Genomic DNA, 11,564 nt, shown 5'->3' on the forward strand with positions numbered 1-11,564 from the left:
ATCCTGAGGCAGGCTCACAGCAAGCATGTCAACTGTGCTGCAGGACGCAGGGGCCCACTCCCCGCACGCACCATCCCAGGTGCTCCAGCTCCCCACGAGGTTGGAGGAACCCCCACACCCCCATTCACACAGCTCCTCTGATGCTGCACCCAGGAAATGGCCAGGTTGACATACAAACGCAAGCAAAGGCTCAGCATGCTTGTGATCTTGCCCTGGTCTCTATGGGGCTCAGGCTCTCTCTGAAAAATGAGAATGGATAATGGCAGAACTGACCCTCACGTCCTGAGACCTGTAAGAAGAACATTCTAGAAGAGCTTGTTCTGACACATGGCTCTGAGAGAGCCCTATGGCATAATCCGGGAGGTGGGCAGGACCCTCACGCCTGGCCCCTCCCCCTCAGCAGCAGCTCCTAGAAGGGGCTCTGAACCCTGTGCTGCCACAGCCATGATGCACGTGGCACAGGAGTGGGCCACCTCTGGGAGTCCCCCGGGTGCTGGGCCTGCACCTACCCCCCAGGTCCTCGATGATGTCCAGGGTGGAACTCCGGGAGAAGCGCTCCACGGCCCCCAGCTCCAGCTCAGCCAGGTCACCCGGCAGGGCCTCCAGCTCGTAGGCGCCCCGCTTCCGCCAGTACAGAAACATACTGGGGCCAATGGAGGCCTGCCGAGAGGCGGCAGGGACCACTGGGGCTGGCCTCGGGCCGGCCGGCCTGCACAGCCCTCCCCGGGGAGGGAAGCATTCTGGGAGCGGCTGGGGGCCTTGGAGCTGACCAATGGCCAGGGCCCTGGCCCCACACAAAGAGCCTTTCTTCCCCTCCTACAGACATTTTACAAATTTCGCCTTCCCGGCCCCCTCGAAGCCCCCGCTGAGGAGATGGGCCGGCCGTCTGGGCCCGGTCGAGGCCCGGAAAAGAGTGCGATTGTTTCGTGGGCGCTTTGCCGGGCTAAGTTTTCAGAGGAGAAAAATGTGCTGCCCCACAAACAATTCCAGCTCCCCGCCCCTGACCTCTGACCTGAGCCCCCAGCCCCAGGGGCCCCTGCAGAATCTCCTAATGAGTAGAAGCACTTTTAGGGGTACCCTGGGTGGCCCCCTTGTGGCAGCTTCCAGCTTGGCCTGGGTCTCCTCCCCTGACAGTTCTTCTGAGCCAAGGCCCTGGGAACTCCTTAGGGTCAGAGGGCAGGAGTGCTGGCCAGCCCGCCCTTCCCCAGTTGGCCTGTGAGGGGCGATCTGCCCTCTGGGGTCTCACCCAGGCCCCACCCCACCCTGTCCGGCTCTGTTCTCAAGCTCCCTTGCTCCTCAGACTGTGTGGCCACACCAGCCGTAACTGCTGCACACACCTGGGCTGAGCGCCCGCCTCCTGCCCTTGCTGAGTTCAAGCTCAGCGCCTGGGCGGGGAGCACAGGGGTGCCAAGCCAGAAGAAGGAGACGCCACTGGCAGGGTGAAGCATCAGTTGAGGCAGCTCCAGCCCCGAGCCTCATGCATAGCCCTGTCTGAGACCTTGGCTTTCCCCAGCGGGTGGCTGTGGTTCCCCCTGTGACGCACAGTTCCCAGCCAGCATGGAGGCCGAGCAGGGCGAGTCTCTGCCTGGAACACCAGCAACCCATATGTGTGCTTGGCTACACTTCCCATCTAGCCACAAGGCCCATGTAGTGAACCAGCGGATGACCAATCGATCGCTCTGTCTCCCTCCCGTCTCAGTAATTCTGCCTTTCAAATAAACAAATAAGCACATCATTAAAAAAAAAAAAAACAGTAACAGAAGTGAATTGGAGGTGTGACCAGCAAAATCTGGGCTGGAACCCCGGCTTGTTTGGCTTTACTGTCAGCTTGGAGGCCTGGACAACTGCCCGCAGGAGGCAGCCAGGAGGTCAGGGGACAGAGAAGGGTCTAACTGGGGAGCAGGGCACCTTGCCCTGGGCTTCCCCACTGCACTCTGCCCGCTGCACAGCCTCCTCCGTTTGAGCCTCCCCGGCCGGCCAGGCCCCAGGAGAGCTGGCCTGGCTGCAGGCAGAGGAAGGCCAGCCTGTGCCAGACCAGATGCCTGGCAACAGAGAGCCACATAGCCCCAGCTCAGGCAGGTGGCTGGAGGGCTGTGCTTTCCTGGGAAGGGAGGCCAGCGGGGTCAGCCCAGGGCTGCAGTGGGGGTGTCCACCAGGCAGCCTGCACGCCCCCAGCTGAGCCCTAAGGTGCCAAGGGGCACATGCTTGAATAATACAAACCACATGCCTGCTGCCCCCTCCCGGCCCAGTGCCAGGGGGACCAAGGCAGACCCTTGGGCCATGGTCATAAGCACCCACACGTCCTGGGCTCCAGTTCATGTGGCAGGCAGCCAGTGTGGAGGTATCAGACTGAGGTTTAGGGAATGATGGTCCCCCAGTCCCAGCAGCCATTGCTGGACTCAGGGCCCTTCCCAGCAGAGGTCAGGGCTGTAAATCAGGGTGCCACAGGGAACCGCCACCCTACTGCACCCCTCTTCATCTGGGCCCAGAGGGAACACACCTGTTTGAGAAATTACAGTTGTAGGAGCACTCTCCACTCTGAGCATCCACCTGAAAAGGTCCCAGGTCCACTTGGTGTCTACAGGCTGGGTCCCCTGAGCATATGCTGAGCACCTGCTCAGCATCTCCAGTCCCAGATGAGCCCTGACTCCTGCCTCCCCGGCTTCGTGGGCTGTGGGCCAGGCCTCCTCCAGCTCCCAGGGGATGCTCCCCTGCCGGCCTTTGCCTCAGCCTCCCCTGCAGGAGGGCAGGAGGCAACCCCAGTCAGGGGGGCAGTCGAAGGCAAGTGGACACTCCTGGACTGTTCCCTGCACGTGGACATGCCTGGACCAATCCCTTGGGAACCAGGCCAACTGGAGAGGCAGCTAAGGACATGGGGGTGGCACAAGCCTACTCCCTCCTGAGCCTGCTGGGTAGGGGGTTGGTGGGCTTGCCTTCTGCTGCATCCCCAGCTCCCGCAGGGGCCGTTTCATTTCCCAAGCTGAGCACCAGCCCCACGGCAGGGCCATCACCCCTCACACTGTGCACCCGAGCAGCAGCCAGCAGCGCACAGCTCCAATGCAGATGCTGAGGCTAAGTGTATGGAACCTGTCATGGCCACACAGAGATGGGAAGAGGGGGAACTGGGCTGACACCCTGAGCTGGGCCTCGCTGCCTGACACGCTCCCAGCCTGGCCCAGCAGCCACACCTGCAATCCAGAGACGCAGAGGCCTCTGAGCTGGAAGCCCAACCCCCAGCCCCACCCGGCCTACCTCCAGGGACCATCCTCCGCGCCGGCCCTGGGTAGGAAGACCAGCAAGAAGCTAAGAGCCCAGTGGCTCAGGCACTCCACTTAAGCTGCCCACTTGGCACTGGGTGCTGTGGCCCTGGGCAGGGGACTCTGAGGTTTCCCTCTTGTCCCCTGTCCCAGCTCTTTCTGTGCTCGGTGGGGGCCAGGCCAGGCAGCAGGACAGGAAGTTGGAGGCCTTGGATGTGGGGAGGGGTCCAGCCCTCTGCCAACCACAGCTGTTTCCTTGAGAGCAGAAGTACCTCGTGAGGGCCCCAGCCTTGCACGACCCTGCTGAGTAAGGGGCCAAAAGAGGAAGAACAGCAGGTTCAGGACAGGCCCGCCCCGGGGCAGCCGCCCCTTGCCTGCTCCCTGCAGAAAGTCAGGGCTCACACACCTGGAGCAGCTTCCTGCCTGAGCACACCGCTGGGTCGGACGAGGGCCCTCGGTCTCCTCCACATCCCTCTCCCTGCACTCACCCTCCACGGCTTCCCACCAGGCTGGGCCCCCAGGCTCTCCGAGGACAGTTCCCGCAGAGTTCTGAAGAGGTGGCCTGTTTGGAAGGCAGAGTGACAGGGGAAAGGAGGCGCTTCCCTCCAGCGATTTACTCTCAAATGCTCACGGGCCTGGGCTGGGCCCACCCGAGGCCTGCAAGCAGGAGTCTAGCCAGCTCTCCCACAACGGAGGCAGAGCCCGACCCTAAGCCATCATTGGCTGCCTCCGAGGTGCGCTGGCAGGACACTGGATGGGGAGCCGAGCGAGGCCTCTGATACAAGATGCAGGGCTCTCAAACAGCGGCTGCATTCACTGTGCTAAAGTGCACCCCATCTTCTCAAAACCTTGGTTTCCCCATCTGTAGAATGGGTTGAGAAGGGAGCCTTGCCCAGGGACCATGCAGAGGTGGCCAAGGGCAGCTGTTCACACTGTCACCCACCCTGTCCCGAGGGACTGAAGGCTGGGAGATGCCTGTATCCTACGCCCGAAAGCAAGGTAACCCCCTTTCCTCCCCTCCCAGTATCTGGGCCCCCAGGGCAGCCACAGCCTGCCAGCTGTGTGAGTGTTGAGAGTGGCGATGCCTGGTGTGAGCTGCTGGGGACACGGGCACCCAGGCTGGGCTGCAGGGCCCTTAGCATTGAAGTATAGTCAGAGCTGTGTTACATAACGGGCAAGATGGGGGAGGGGCCAGCCACCCCCACCCAACTCCCACTCAGACCTGTGGTGCCCTGTTCCCCTGGCGGGGGTGTGTGCACAAAGCCAAGGATCCTCCCCAAGCAGCGCCCACCAGTGACTGTTGAGCTGGCATGGCTGGGATGGAGGCCTGGAACTGGCACTGCGAGAGGGCAAAGAGCAGGGCACAAGCCCCTCCCCTCCAAATTAAGCAACTCTGCAGACCAGATGCATGGCCCCAAGCCCAACCCAGCCCCGGGGCCCATCCATTTGGAAGCTGCTGGAAAGCTAGACCACCACCAGCCTGGCATTGAACCAGCCAGCCCTCAGGTTTCAGCCAGCCCAGCCCCAGCTCTCCCCTCCATGTCTGTGGCAGCACCAGAAGGGAGCTAAGCCAGTGCCAGGGCCTCATGCCTTGGGTTCTCTACCTGGGGACTATCCAGAGATGCCCAGGACATGTCAGGAACCCAAGTAGATGTGTGAATGGGGCAGGAGGTGAGCCCCCATGCCAGACAGGGGGCTGAGAGGAGGGCCCCTGCTCCTGAACCACTTGGCTAGCCTCCCCATCTGCTGACCGGGAGTGGCTGCCAGGGTCCAGGCCAGGACTGGACAGGCCAAGTGAGGCTGAAGGCTGCTTCTCAACCCAAGCGGGCCTTGAGCTGTTCCTGGTCCAGCAGGGTGCACGGGTGGACTCATCATATCCATCCCCAGGGGCCAGCTTTGAGGTGGCACCAGCTGGCACTGTCCTGCCATATAAGGATTTACAACTCTTCTACTATCATCTGCATTTAGAGAAAGCTGAGAGCCAGAGAGGCTGGGACACGGGCCCTGGTTGGCGGGGGCCGGGGGCCACCTCCAGAGGCTCCCTCCATGACCCAGACGAGGGGCGTCCGCATGCCCTGGGGCCATCACAGCCCTGGCCAATGGCTCTAAGCCCACAGCCTCAGGAGACCTGGAGGCTGAGCCAGGCCTCCTGCCCCTTGAGCCCAGGGGACTAGGGGCTCACCTGAACCGACAACGGGAGCCCCCCTGGGGACAGCGTGGTGGGAAGGTGGGCACCCCTGGCCTGGCAGCACTGCCTTCTTCCCCACACCGGGCAGGCTGACTATGCCCCAGCTGTCCACCTCATTGCAGGCTCTGCCTTCAGTGACTCAGCTCCCTTGGCTAATGCCTTGTCCCGGCCAGACTTGGCCAGCACCCCCTGCCTCCCTGGTCCACACTCTGGTCAGCCTCTAGAACCAGCCAGGGCATGAGAGCTAAAATCCCAGTTCCTCATCCTGCCAACAAGTTGCTTAGCTTCCTTGGACCTCAGTTTGTTCATCTGAGCAATGGGGCTATTCTGAGTACCACTCCCAGGGTGATGCAGGAATTACATGCCTGAATCCAGAAGAGACCTTCATGTCCAGGTCTGTGCGGTGGGAGCTGCAAGGACGTTCAGCTTGGGCTGAACTAAGCTGGAAGGCGGCCTGGTGTTGGTTAAAAGCCCCGGACACTGTGGCTACTGGGGCAGGGAAGATGCTCCTTGCGACACTCCCAGCTCATCCCTGAGGGTTTGAATCGAGTCTGGCTTCCTCCTCACCCCCAGCTGGTTCCCTGTTGACGCACAACCTGAGAGGCTGCAGGTGACAGCTTAAGTATGTGGGTCCCCACACCCAGGGGAGACCCGGATGGAGTTCCAAGCTCCCAGCTTCAGCCTGGCCCAGCCTTGGCCGTTACTTGTGGAGTAAACAAGACGAAAGTCTCCTCTCTCTCTCTCTCTCTTTTTTTAAGATTTATTTATTTTATTACAAAGTCAGATATACAGAGAGAAGGAGAGACAGAGAGGAAGATCTTTCATCCGATGATTCACTCCCCAAGCAGCTGCAATGGCTGGAGCTTAGCCAATCTGAAGCCAGGAGCCAGGAGCACTTCCGGGTATCCCGCATGGGTGCAGGGTCCCCAAGCTTTGGGCCGTCCTCGACTGCCTTCCCAGGCCACAAGCAGGGAACTGGATGGGAAGTGGAGCTGCCGGGATTAGAACTGGCACCCATATGTGATCCTGGCGCGTTCAAGGCGAGGACATTAGCCGCTAGGCCACGCCTCCGGGCCCATCTCCTATCTCTTTCTCTCCTTTCAAATAAAATGAAAATGAAAACAGATTTCTTTAAAAAAAAAAAGATTTGGGCCCGGCGCGGTGGCGCAAGTGGTTAAAGGTCCTCGCCTAGCACGCCCGGGATCCCATATGGGCGCCGGTTCTAATCCCGGCAGCCCCGCTTCCCTTCCAGCTCCCTGCCTGTGGCCTGGGAAAGCAGTCGAGGACGGCCCAAGGCTTTGGGACCCTGCACCCGCGTGGGAGACCCTGAAGAGGCTCCTGGCTTCGGATCGGCATAGCATCGGCCCGTTGCGCTCACTTGGGGAGTGAATCATCGGACGGAAGATCTTCCTCTCTGTCTCTCCTCTCTGTATATCCGCCTTTCCAATGAAAAAATAATAAAAATAAATCTTTAAAAAAAAAAAAAAAGATTTATTTATCTTTATTGCAAAGTTAGATATACAGAGAGGAGGAAAGACAGAGAGGAAGATGTTCCATCCTATGATTCACTCCCCAAGTGACTGCAATGGCCAGACCTGTGCTGATCCAAACCCAGGATCCAGGAACCTTTTCCGGGTTTCCCACACGGGTGCAGGTCCCAAGGCTTTGGGCATCCTCTGCTTTCCGAGGCCACAAGTATGAAGCTGGATGGGAAGCAGGGTCGCCAGGATTAGAACCAGCACCCATGTGGGGTCCCGGCTTGTTCAAGATGAGGACTTTAGCCACTGGGCCACCGTGCTGGGCCCCACACAATAACAGTTGCCAGGGAGCCCACTGGTCCTGTCTGTCTAACCTATTAACCTACCTACCTAACCTGCCTAAACCTACCTGCCTCCCTCCCTCCCTTTCATCTTCCTTCCTAAACACTGGTCATACTGTGGGACCCTCACTTGCTGCATTAGACTGGCAGCCCCTTGAAGCCTTCCTTCCCCCCCTACGTCCTCTCAGCCTTGCCCAGAGCAGGTGTCAGAGGATTGCCTGTTGACTTGAACTTGAATCAGTTCACAATCAAGTATTTCCCAAATATCTCAGGCTGGGAGCAGCTGGGCTCTCATCCTTGGTGGGAAGGAGGACCCAGCTGGGGGCAGGCCTGGTTGGCAAAGTGGCTGCCAGTCTTGCTACCAGCCATGGCTACAACAGGCTCTCAGAACTGGCCAGACAGGCCAGGAGGTGGGGCCTTCCTGAGAGCCAAGTCTGGGCAGGGAACAAAGGCTTCTGGGTCAGGCTCGAAGCCATAGGACACCCGAATCCAGGATGCTGGGCTCTCCAGATCACCACAGGCTTGGCCGCCAGACCCGTCGGCTTGAAGCTCCTGTGGCTGGTCCCCAGGACACGCTGAGCAGAGGCCCGGGGGTCTTGGCCAGGGCCCAGGACTCAGGCGCTGCCTTCAGGAGCAGTTCATAGGCAGGGAAGTTAGAGGGCAGGCCTTTCCTGGAGTGGTTTGGGGACTGATCCCTGAGCATCCTGCACAGGCCCATGAGGTCCTCGCCTGGTTCTGCTCGGCACATCACCAGAAGGACGGTGCAGTGGATTAAGCCAACTTGTGGCACAGCATACCATGCCAGAACCCCAGTTTGAGACTCAGTGGAGGGACCTGGATGAAGCTCCTGGCTTTAACCTTACCCAGCCCTGGCCACTGTCACCACTTGTGGAGTGAAGCAACCGATGGAAGAGATCTCTGTTTTTCCTTCTCTATATACTTCTGTCTTTCAAATAAATACATCTTTAAAAATACATATATGAGGCCTGGCGTGGCGGCCTAGTGGCTAAGATCCTTGCCTTCAATGCACCAGGGTCCCATATTGGGTGCCAGCTCATATCCTAGCTGCTCCACTTTCCATCCAACTCCCTGCTTGCGGCCTGGGAGAGCAGCTGAGGATGACTCAAAGCCTTGGGACCCTGCACCCACATGGGAGACCCAGAAGAAGCACCTGGCTCCTGGCTTCGGATCAGCTCAGCTCCAGTCGTTGTGGCCACTTGGGGAGTGAATCAGCGGATGGAAGATCTTTCTCTCTCTCTCTCCCCTTCTCTGTATATCTGACTTTGCAATAAAAATAAATAAATCTTAAAAAAAAAAAATTAAATCGGGCCTGGAGGCGTGGCCTAGCAGTTGAAGTCCTCGCCCTGCACGCCCTGGATCCCATATGGGCGCCAGTTTTAATCCCAGGAGCTCCACTTCCCATCCAGCTCCCTGCCTGTGGCCTGGGAAAGCAGTTGACATTGGCCCAAAGCCTTGGGATCCTACACCCGTGTGGGAGACCTGGAAGAAGCTCCTGGCTCCTGGCTTCGGATCGGCATAGCATCAGCCATTGTGGTCACTTGGGGAGTGAATCATCGGACATAAGATCTTCCTCTCTGTCTCTCTTCCTCTGTTTATCTGCCTTTCCAATAAAAATAAATAAATCTTAAAAAAAAAAAAAGGTAAGCCAACAAGCCAACCACATCGAATTTAGAAGGGAAGAAAAAACCCACAAAACCCAATCCCCACAGGATGGGAGGCCTTCCCATTTGCTTGCACTGTCGTTGGTCTTTTTGTCAGAGATTAATTGGCTGTATCTGTGTGGGTTGTCTTTTGGTGTTTCTATTCTGTTGCACTGACCTTCCTCTCTATCTTTGTGCCAGTACCAGACTGCTTTGATAACCACTGCTCTATAGTAGGTCCAGAGGTCCGGAACTGTGATTCCCCCTGCTAACTTCTTGTTCTTTAGGATGGTTCTAGAATAAATAAATCTTTTTTTAAAAAAATTAAATCAAATTAACTTTAAGGAGATGACCCAGAACTTTGGCTTCAAATTTTTTTATGCATCCTGATTAAGAGTTGGGAAACCAAGCTTGCCTTTCCCATGGCCCATGGGGATGGGGAACAAAGTCCATGGTCCCACAAACCGGACTTTGAGTTTGGATCAACGTTACTCCAGGTCAGGAGTGGCTTCAACACGAGGCAAAACTCAGGAGAAGTCTTACATCCCAGGCCTCAGGCTCTGTCTGCAAGTAGTTTAAAATATGTAACACCCGACACAAAGTTGCAAACAAGGGGTACAGGGCAAGAAAAACGGGCCCACAGCAATTTGAGATACTAAAAGAATCAGACTCGCCAGGAAGCATGACCTGCTCACTGCGTAACTCTGGGTGGTTGACAGTAATATTTACCTTCACTTGTCTGCATTCATTTTTGGAGTTGAGGATGCATGCCCATGTGGACCTCCGATCAGGGTGGGAAGTCGAGGAACTGGGAAAGTGGATGAGACCACTGCTTCCAACTTCTCTTCGCGTATCTGAAGGCGAGAAGGGAAACGCAGCCTGCCCACATCAGTGCCTGGGGATGGGTGACGGCCACCGATGTCACCCAGGGTCCCCGAAGCGGAGCATGTCCCGAGGGTTCTGCTTCTCTGTGGTTTCGATAGCTCTGCGGTGCTGTTGCTCAGTCGCTCCAAGGCGGAGGCAGTCCTTCCCTGATCCATGGCTGCTGTAGTTCCTTAGATACTTGCTGTCAATGCTTGGCTGGGGGGTTGTCTTATTTGTTCTGTCTTCCATCCTGTGCCAATGTACTAGATGTTCTCTGCAGTCCTCAGGGAGCTGTCACGTCCTCCATGCGCCTCTGGGCACGCTGCCCACTGCACAGGCTCAGCGGCCAGGGAGCCCTAGTGCTGACACACGCACTCCACGGTCAGACCACAGATCCTCTGGTTTACCCCATGACTGGAATTTTGAGTCCAGTGGTTGAGTTGGAGAGGTCCCCAAAAAACCTCACCTGAGATAACCCAGACCTGACGGCCAGCCAGTGCAGGATCCGGCTCAATCACCCACATCAGCCTACACACACCAGTGGTTGCAGTCACCTAGTCAGTTCTGTTCCCAACCCCACCTCATACACAAACCAATGAAAGCTGTGGCCCAGCCTAACCCTACCCACCACATAGCCTTCATGCACACCAGTGGGACTGCAGCCCAGAGAGACCCCCCAGTAACTTCCTCCTAGACCTGGGTTCCTACACATGCCAATATATATAGCAGATTAGTCCAGGCTGTCTTACATCCCAGTTGGTTCTCATACACACCAATGGGTATTGCAGCCTAGATCAGCCTGACCAATCACACTGTCCAGTCCATACTTACGCTGATGGGTACTGTCCAGCTAGGCCTTTCCCTGGCCCTGGTTCTCATGCTCATTGATGGGAGCCACAGTCCATCAGAAGGGTTCCCACAGCTTTCTACTTAGCCCACTCTCAGCCTCAGATCTTGTACTTTCCAGGTGGTACTATGGTCTAGCCCAATAGGGCTTGCCCTTAGTCCTGGCACTGCCATCCTGGAAGATCATAGGAGGTGCAGTCTGACCTGTGGGGTACATGTATTGGCACTGGGCCTCCTCACTCGTCCACCTGAAGCCTGTGTGATGGAAAGCCTGGGGGACGTCACAGCCAGTCCATCTTGGCCAGCAGGGGACATCGACGGCCTTGTCAGAGGATGAGAAGCAGAACAGGTTGGACAACTCTCCTGGCCAAACTTTGGAGCATGTTCCTGGGTCTGTGGCTGCACTAAGGTAAACTTGGTCAGCCAACAGACCATGGAAAGATTTTCTCAACCCTGAAATAACAAAACTAACTTCTCAGCATGATCAAAATCACTCAAGTAACACCTTAAGAACACTTTTCCACACTGAGGTCTCTAAGGTGTCATTACAGACCAGACTGGACTGCATCCCCGGGGGCTGATGTAGCTTGACAGCAAGGAGTGGCCCTCCTCCTCACCCCGACTGCAGACACAGGAGGAGGGGAACGGAAACATTTGTCCCACCCCTCCTCCATACTTGAACCTCCTCACCCTAACTGGAGGTCCAAATGGGCGTGCATCCCCCTCAGTTGTACAAGCAATACTAAAATTTTTAAAAATCAACAAAAACACTTAAAAACTAAGATATTGATGCTGGTAATGCCAAGAGAGACTTGCCTGTGGCCACAGCTAACGAACAGGGGAGCCTGTCCTCTGGGCCGGTGGCTAACCCTCCACCCTCCCACTCTCCATCCCTCCCTATGGGACGGGGCCCACAGGTGTCGGTCCCT

The sequence above is a fragment of the Ochotona curzoniae genome, unplaced genomic scaffold (assembly GCF_017591425.1).
Source record: "Ochotona curzoniae isolate NIBS_2020 unplaced genomic scaffold, NIBS_Ocur_1.0 contig_4792, whole genome shotgun sequence".
In the NCBI taxonomy this organism is placed as follows: Eukaryota; Metazoa; Chordata; class Mammalia; order Lagomorpha; family Ochotonidae; genus Ochotona; species Ochotona curzoniae.